Source organism: Sciurus carolinensis, unplaced genomic scaffold (assembly GCF_902686445.1).
Source record: "Sciurus carolinensis unplaced genomic scaffold, mSciCar1.2, whole genome shotgun sequence".
NCBI lineage: Eukaryota > Metazoa > Chordata > Mammalia > Rodentia > Sciuridae > Sciurus > Sciurus carolinensis.
The window spans coordinates 192,473-202,334 of NW_025920298.1; the positions used below are offsets into that span (position 1 = coordinate 192,473).

Sequence of the window (9,862 nt, forward strand, 5' to 3'; positions counted from 1 at the left end):
AGATCAGTACAGTAGAGCAAGTGGTTCAAGAGGATGGAGTGGGAAAGGGGACACAGGGGAATAAGATTGATTTAATCATGTTATGTTCATGTGCAAATATCATATAGTGAGTCTCACTATTATAATTACAATGCACTCCCCACCAAAAAAAAAAAAGGATTCTTAACAGTTTAAACTTTTAAATTTTAAGGAACAATGTTGTACAGGGCATTTTAATCAAGACAAGAAAAAAATGAAGAGAAAGAAGAGTAAGAAATGGGAAATGGGGTTGTTGTCAGGCCTCAGCTGATCTGAGAGGCCATGATCAATTTAAGGTAGTGATTCACTGCTTCTGGGGGGTCAGATCTGCCTTTCAAAATTTGTTGTCAACTATAGAGTCTATCCTCATAAGAAATGCCCTGACATTCAAACTTTTGCTTATAAATTCAGAAAATTCAGGAATTCCCAGAGACCTCCAAGTGTGGATGTCTATGTTTTTAGGAGTAAATCTGAAATGCTCCAGTTTGTAGATTCCTTTCTCTAGAATTGAAGCAAGACAAATACAATAGTAGAAAGAATACTACCAATGAAAACCATTCAAGCTTTTACTAACCTTCAGAAAATATTTATCTCTTCATTATAAAAGAATGTAGGTGGAGGGGGCAGTTGCATGTAGCCAAAATGATGAACACTTTATATAAGAGCCTTTATAGTAAAGATGAGGGCCAAACAAAAATAGAATATTCTGGTCCAGAAGCCATGGCTTCCATCCTCTGCCCCACTCTCAGCCCCTATTATTTTCAACTACTTAATACATTTATTATGAATAAAACACCAGTGTGAAGCAACTTTATGGGCACTTAAAATAATGTCAAATACAGAAACTTATTAGTAAGAATCTCACTGACCGATTTTTCTTCCTTTTTGTCTAGTGCTTATATATTTTGAATACAAAGTGTGCTAATATGAAAAGCTGTAAAGTTTTCCTATTTATGACTCTGTTCCTTGGGTCATAACTTGTAGTGATTGATATCTAGCAATTTAATTAAAATAAAAGTTTAATGAATGTATATTTTCACTTCCCTAGTGATGAAAATGTTAGATATGATGGCATAGCAGTGAAGTTCTTTTTTTTTATTTTTACAGATTGCATTTTCATTCATTGTACACAAATGGGGAATAAGATTGATCTAATCATGTTATGTTCATGTGCAAATATCATATAGTGAGTCTCACTATTATAATTACAATGCACTCCCCACCAAAAAAAAAAAAAGGTTTCTTAACAGTTTAAACTTTTAAATTTTAAGGAACAATGTTGTACAGGGCATTTCATTTCTATGGTTGTACATGATGTAGATTCACACCATTTGTGTAATCATACATGTACCTAGGGCACTGATGTCTGTCTCATTCTACCATCTTTCATACCCCCACCCTCTCCCCATCCATCTCATTTCCCTTTACATAATCCAAAGTTCCTCCATTCTTCTCTTAACCCCAACCCCCGAACCCATTATGTATCATCATCCACTTATCAGGGAAAACACTCAGCCTTTGGTTTTTTGGAATTGGCTTATTTCACTTAGCATGATATTCTTCAATTCCATCCACTTACCTGTAAATGCCATAATTTTATTCTTCTTTATGTAGAGTCTCTACATTGCCAAATCCTAAAAGACATTTCAAGATTGTCTCCACACCAGATATCCATTTCTGAATCAAAAAATTCCTATCTCTTTTATTATAAAAGCTCTTATATAAAATGTTCATCATTTTGGCTACATGCAACTGCCCCCTCCACATATACTCTTTTATAATTAAAAGACAACCATTTTCTGAAAGTTAGTAAAAGCTTGAATTGTTTTCATTGGTAGCATTCTTTCTACTATTGACTTTGTATTGGTTCAATTCTATCAACAGAAAATAGGTCACCAGCCATAATAGGGGTCCTGACAGGCAAAGTTCTGTATCCTTTCCTCCTATCCATTTCTCTTTGGGGAACAAGATACCAGCAGAAATTTAATTTCCAGTTAAAACCCCTGTAGTCATATCTGACCCAACCATGTATTCAAGGCCTCATCGTTCATCGCATCAATGATGTGGCGTATGGCTCTTCCTGTCTTCCTTGATTATTGCCAGCAAGAGTTCCAGCCACCCTAAAGCACATTCACAGTGTGCATCCAGAAAAGTCATGACTTGCCCTTTTGAAGCAGCTGCTCCTGGAAGATGGGCTCCTATTAACCCCGAGTGCTCTTCCATCCTGATAATTTTTTACTGTTATTTCTAAATTTTTCACGTAAATCTCTAATGACAACTTGAGACAATCACTTTCACTGACATTATCTACCAAGATGGCCTCAGAGAGCAGGTAGTGTGGGGAATGATTTACGACACTAAACAGTTCTAAGGGGAGTGCTCCAAGCTTCATGATGAAGCACAATGACTACCTTGCATCTGGAAGTTCTTCAGGGTAGACTTTTGTTTGCATCCTTCCATCTTACATCTAGCAGACTTCTATTAAGGGCAGTCAAGTCACAGGCCATAAGGTTAAACTGATTGATTTTGAACAGCTCTTTCATTTTCTCCTGGTCATCCTTAGGAATCAGCACAGCCTCTCCCATTTCTCCTGGGCCTTTTTGATTTCTTGAAATACCAGCCCTCAGTGCAGGCAACAGGGACCTCTCCTCCTTGTCATCACACTTGTTACATTCACTGAAATACAGTAGAAAGAAGACATCCACAAGAACCCACATCAGTGAAGTGGCCAGAACCACCTTGCAGTAAACCAGTCTCCTTGTGTTTTACTTGATTTCTAGTTAACACGAGATTAAAGGCAAATGCTCCTGTGATGAATCCAAACCATAGAGGTAAACTCCAGGTTGAGAGCAGGATGCATCCCATGTATGCAGTGTTTGGAAATTTCAAAATGACTTGAAAACATTCATCCTCAAAATACTTCAACAAAAGTGCATCTGCTATTATGGCCAATGATTCCATGAAGAGAGAAGGATGGTCCACGACCTTGATTCAGCCTCTCATCAAGCCCAGAGAGGAAGCGATCAACTGCACCAGAATGCACTGCTCACCACACCAGTGATCACCTGGATCCCACACTGACCCTAGAGATTGCCTCTCTGTGTGCAGCCCCAGCTCCCACCCATACTCTCTGCACACTTCTTCCCAAGCAGAGCAGCAGCCTGCTCTGGCCTCAACCAGCTCCAGACGTGCCCTCACAGCACAGCACTGGACTGAGCATTGCCAGTGCGGGTGCCCAGGCTGAGGAGGCACGAAAACCCAGTGAGGAGTTCTAGCACATTGTGACATCAGCAGAGCCAACCTGCCTCTCACTTTGCTTTTAAATGAAGTGCTTGTGTTTGAAAACAATTTTAATTGTTTTAAATCATAAAAGAGGTGATAAAACCTACTACTTTCTGATTAAAAACTCAATTTATGGGTTGGGGATATCGCTCAGTTGGTAGATTGGCTCACAAGTACAAGGCCCTGGGTCCAATTCCCGGCACCACACACACAAACTCAATTCATTAATTATAAGATATTATGCACTTTAAACTCTTGATTAAATAAGTCAAAAGAACCAAGTTTCTACATCAGAAGTTAAACATCTCACCTTTTCCCACTTTGGTGAATGAATCAAGTGATGGAATCAGCTTCATTGTCTTCACTTAGCATTTCAAATATCAACTGATAAAAAAAATTAGTCTGGGTTGGTTCCACAATCCAGTTAATGTGAATTGAGCTGCTATAGACATTGATGTGACTGTGTCACTGTAGTATGCTGATTTTAAATCCTTTGGGAATAGGACAAGGGTTAGAATAGCTGGGTCAAAAGGTGGATCCATTCCAAGTTTTCTAAGGAATCTCCACATGGCTTTCCAGAGTGGCTGCACTACAGTGTGACTCCACTCCTGTACAACCAGAGGAATTAAATTCATACCCCATTTGTGTACGATGAATCAGCATTTTAAAAAAATTAGTCTATCTGTGCTCTGAATATGTCCAAGCAGTCATTGGTATTTTCCTTTTATATAAAGAGTAATCGTAAAGTATTCATAGCCACCTTTCTTGGCTTTCTCTCGTCCCTCCTTCCCTCCCTTTTTCCCCTTCCTTCCTTCCTACCTTCCTCCCTCTTTCTCTTCCCCCCTCCTACTCCTTTTTCTTCTCTCTCTCTCTCTCTTTCTCTCTCAGCTTACAGGTGAAATTTCATAGTGTTTAACTTCTTGATGCCCATACATTGCCATCTGGGGTTTTGACCAGGTGGTCCTGGTAGGTAGGGAGATGGGTGGGATTGTGAGCTGTGGGGAAGGAGCTGGTGACAGGTGGAGCTGAAGCAGACATCCCACGAGTCCCTGGACATCGCCTAGCTTGTTCTTCCACAGCATCACGTCAGTGATGACCATCAGGTATCATCTCTTATAAAACCCCTCTGTCCTGTGAGGTCTCACTCTTGCCTCACAATGCCTGTTCTCCTGCTTTGCCTCCTGCTTTCCCAGTCCTGCTTCTGTACCCTCCTGTTTATGGTGTTGAAGTGAACAAGTGCACTGGCAGTAGGTCAATTCAGTCCGAGAGCTCTCTCGAGGTCATCAGGTATGGGATGGGATGTGAGGTTCTCCAGGCCTTTGGGGTCAGGGGACTCTCTTTACTTGGTCTGCTCTCTGGTTTGGATCCCAGGAGAGCAGCATCAAGGGCCCTCACATGCTGATGCACTTCATGGCTAAGCTAGGTCCAGCAGTCTCATCTGAGAGGATGAGAAGGGTGCAGGAGAGACACATGTGCCATTCAGGACTGGGAGACCTGTGCCCAAGGGTGATCAAGTCAGGCAGTGTGAGTGGCATCTCTCCAGGTATCATGGCACACAGGCCCATGCCTCCTTATCCTGAAACTTCAGTGACAGACAGCCACTCTGTCTAGAGCAGTCCAGCAAGTGTGCCTAGCCCAATGGGATCAGTTCTCCAAAGAACTTACATGGGTCAGAGAGAAGATAATTTGAGTTTTTCTTGATAGGCATTTTCTAATTTAGTAGCCCCAGTACTTAATTTTACTTGGGAAAATGTAAATTTGATGTGGTTGGGTGAGAAACTGATGAGGGATTCTTTGATTCCACCTCACTTGATCCTCTTCCTTGCAGATGATCAGGCTGAAGAGCATGACTGAGAAACGTTCCATCTGAGTGTGGAGGTGAGTGGAGCCCATCTGGAGGGCAGGTGCTGTTTTACATGAATTACTCTGGAGGCCTACAGGGACATCCTGCTGATTGCTCTACAGACCCTGACATGGGTCATTGGAAGATGGCATGGACTGGTTTTACATGAGAACTGCAAACTCAATAAAGAATGAAATGCTAAAGCAAAGGGGAGTCTGTGATGAGCATGGTGACAGCGGGCACAGTAAGTGTTGGCTTCTCACATCAGAAGACTGAGGTGAAGACAAAAGAAAAAGAAAAACTAAGTACATTCTTAGCAAATATGAATTTAATAAAAATGAAAAACCTTAAAAATTGCTGGTTTTATGTAACTGATATATTCCTGAACTTATGAAGATGACATAGTAGCTAAAGGAAGCTCAGGGGACAACTTACTGAGAAGACACGAGCATTTTCTAGGTCTGGACTTTTTTTTCCTTTTTAAAATTACTTTTAGTCATAGATGGACACAATACCTTTATTTTATTTATTTATTTTATATGTGGTGCCGAGGATGGAACCCAGTACCTCACACGTGTTAGACCAGTGCTCTACCACTGAGCTACAACCCCAGCCCTATGTTTGGACTATGGCTCAGTGCCCTCATGGGAGATCCCAGATGCAGTCCACCCAGTGCAGGAATAGCCACCTAAAGGTCTGGGGTTGGGATGCATCTGATGCAAGGGCCAGTTCCTAGAGGATGCAGGTCAACAGGACTGCTGGGATCAGTATGATCCTCCAGGACTGGAGGATCAGTATGTTCTCTAAAGATGGGAAGGGGACAAGATTTCAGTGTGGTCAGGCCTGGTGAGATCAGCCATGTTGAAGGCAGAGGGGACAAAGGGGAAGAACAGCAGCACTCCTGACACCCAGGTACAGCCTAGGGAACAGGCCTGTGTGCAAAGGGACTGAGGGAGCCTCAGAGCACTTGAGGACTCATGAGGTGAGCAGTGGTCAGGCTGGGCCTTTCCATCAGCCCAGCCCCCCTTGAGAAGCTCTGGCTTCATGGGGGACAGTTGTGGCAGCACCTGGGAAATGTACTTGTGTGGGTTGAAGATGGGAAGAGAAACTGAGGTGGTATTAAGAAAAGAGCAATGTAGAGAGGAAGGCCAATTGCTTGCAGCAAGGCCAGCCCCACCGATCATGAACTCCATGTGTGGGACTGCTTCTGAGTGACCTTTTCACCCTGCAATCAAATACTGAATGTTTTGTACTTTTTAACTGTATAACAGTCCAACTACAACAAGAAAATTTTGATCAACTATTACTTCTTGAAATATTATTTACACTTAACCTAATAATGGTGAACTTATATTCCTACCTGGACAGAAATGTTTCTAAGGAATATATACATATATATAATATTCAATGAGTCATCAAACTGTTCCTGTAAGATAGGCATTACTACTGTCCCCATTTTACAGATGGAAAGCTGAGGCAGGCACATTAGTTAGTGTCCCAGGCCACAGCAATGGCAGAAGTGGAGCTAGAACCCAGACTGTCCCCTCACAATCTAGGGATTAAAGATTTTCACAGAATAAAGAACATGAATGGAATTCTGTCCTCAAGGAGCTACTGGCTCATATACACTTGGAACATGTGACTATGCTTTGCCCAAAGTTCCAGAGTGTGCCACGGGTCTGGTGTTCTACAAATCAGGCTTTGGGAAATACTTGTTTCCCAAGACCAGGTGCCATGAGCATCAAGAGGGAAGGAAGTCTACACCATTGCCAATTTCCACAGCATTCCAACATAAAAATGTGTATAACCCTGGATGGCCCCATCCATTTGGTCTCTGATGATTCCTGAGGCATTGGGAGATTTCCTGAGTCTTCAGTCATCCCCAACTTTGGGTCACCCTTGTAGTTGGAGACTGTGAACTCAGTGTCTCATTGGACAGCTGTAAGAGGATCCTGTTCTTCCCACACATCTGTTTTAGGCTCTGTCATGCACAGTTGCTCTTGCAGTCATTCATAGAGAATGAGCATTTATAGAGACTCGGCCATCAGAAATTCCAGGCAGAAAAATCCAACTGAAAGGAGAAGTACCTTTTGCCTGTCTCCTCCTGGGAATAGAACTAGCTGCTCCTTCCATTGTGTTTCCAGATCACCACACACACAAACACCTGTGGCATTTCTAAGAGTTGTTGCTATTCATGATGACAACTTGGTGTTTCCTATTCTGTTCCAGGCACCTTACAAAGTAATTTCCATATAAAACTGCTTCTCCTGCAAACACACAGAGGCATTATTAGTTACTGTCCAAATTCCCTTTTTTTTTTTTTTTTTTGGTACTGGGAACTGAACCCAAGTGTACTTAACCACTGAGCCACATCCCTAGCACTGAGTTGCTTAGTGCCTTACAAAGTTGCTGAGGCTGGCTTTGAATACTCAATCCTCCTGCCTCAACCTCCCAAGTCACTGGGATTATAGACATTTGCCACCATGACTGGCCCTATTCCCATTTTAAAGAGCAGGACACTGAGGCTCAGAAACACTAAATGACTTACCCAGGCAACATGATGATCAGGCAGGATATCAGATCTTGAACTGAACTGTTTCACTCCCAAGTCTTCACTCTGTCATCAGCATTTCCCAATTAATGATCTAAGGTTCCATCACCCCCAGCTTGTCAACTTTTTGAGTGACATCTTTGAGTTTTGGACATCCTAAAACTACATGGCACCCAGTGTGGGGCTTAGCAAATGCTAGGTGAACAAACTCTAAGAAGAGCGTGGTACAAAGAGCCTTGAGTTAGAAAACAAGACCACTGGGTCCTTCTTCGGGATCTGCAACAAATTCACCATCTGACTTTGAACAAGCTCCTTCTTCCTCTTTGAAAATTTATCTTTCCATTTGCAAAATCAAAGAGGTGATTTTCAATACAATGCTTCCCTTGGATCCAAGAGATTGACAGTGGGAAATTTTGTTACATAATTAAAAAAAAACCGGATTCCAAGAGGAAAGAGGTCATCTTGTCTATCATCTGTTTCCTCAGTGCTGAACACAGTGTCAGATATAGTCATGTTCAATCAGCACCCATTGAACCAAGGAGAGGGCTGACACCATTCAAAGGTTTCCTGAGAACAGACCATGAACACCTCCCAGACCCCAAGTCCCAGAACCAGGAAAAGACACTTCCTCATATGGTAATATAAACTGCGAGTGAGCTCCAGCACTCTGTCCCATGCATGAAATTCAAGCCCCTGGGTCTGACCTTGCCTCACCAATCTATATCCCCTGGAAGATAGAATGGTCCAAATATCATTTTCATATCTCAGCCTCCCCAAAGTAGAGGAGAATCAGAAAACCAAGAGGCACAGCATTCTAAAAATTCCCCAGTGGGAACTAAATAAAGCATCAGTGCATTGACTTAAAAAACAATCGGCTCTTTATTTCTCCCCCCAGTAACCCTCACCATCAAGCTCATACTGGATCTCATTAGATAGACTAGATTTCCCAACAGTTCACCATAGCTTTCTTTTCCGCATGGATTCTGTGGAATTCAAACTGAAAACTGTTCATTATTTATGTTGTATCACACTTTTACTCGAGCCACCCAGGGCTTCATATCCACAGGAAAACTGACACATCTAATCAACTCTCCAGATACGGTTTTGTAAAGTATTATTCAGCTGGATGCCATCAGCTCAGATGTTTAGGATAATTCAGACAGTCTGGATGGAAATTTCCTATCACACAGTCTACAAAAGACAGAGTTCCTTAACAAATTAATAATAGGAAGCAGATGGTTGGGGCTGAGAAGTGAATTCTCCTCAAGTTCTTCAGAAAAGAATTCATGGACAAGCAATCAATGACTAATTGCAAATTATTTTATCAAGTAATTAAAGAGAATCTCAGGCAATTAATCCTACCCTGGGAATCATGTGGTGCAAAAATATGAGCTTTAATTTCACCCGGGCATGGGTTTATATTCCATTCATGCAACTCATGAGCTTAAGTTACTGTTCATAAGATACTTTACTTCTCTGAGTCTTATTTAAGACATATGGAAAAGTTTGCAGGATGTTAGAATTGGTACCTACAGAGGTAAAGAAACCACTTTGAAAATGATGCTTAGAAGGTTTCTAAATCCATAAGATAGATATTAACACTTATTGCATGAAAAGGTAATTCATGGTTGAATAAAATTGGGATAAACGATGGTGAACAAAATGAAATGTGTTTGCTTGCTATTTGTTTTATCTGCAGGCCGTCTCAGAGCCTTTAGTATTGTACTTTATGCCACAAATCTTCATAAGAAGGGTGTACTAAGTAGTTTCTCCCAAATTTATTTCATCAACAAACTATTTTTTTGGAACATATTTGAACTTCTTCTACAACTTCCACAGAGGGTTATTTGGGAAATGAGATCCTGGAATTTGTGGTTTGAGCTGTGTCTCACTAGGGGGATAAAGTCAGTATGTGTGCATCCACATTGCATCTCTGAATCCTACTAGAACCAAGGCCACATCTGGCTATAGAAGTCATGCCCAAGAAACACAAGACTTGCTCATAGTCCATGACTTCTTACAAATCATCCTGGAGAAAGTGGCTTCTGGGAATTTCTCAGAAGTACATGGAAAAACCAACTCATCTGAATGCTGGAATCATTAGGTCAATTAATTATATTCCAAAAGTTTCCAAAGTTTGAAGAAGTGGGTTGAGCAGAGTGCAGCAT

At 41.5% G+C, this 9,862-nt stretch overlaps 1 pseudogene; it reads right to left on the reverse strand.

Annotated features, from left to right (window-relative positions):
- Positions 1–1,624: 1,624 nt before the first annotated feature.
- On the reverse strand, positions 1,625–7,702 carry LOC124975532 (polypeptide N-acetylgalactosaminyltransferase 13-like; annotated as a pseudogene).
- Positions 7,703–9,862: the final 2,160 nt, after the last annotated feature.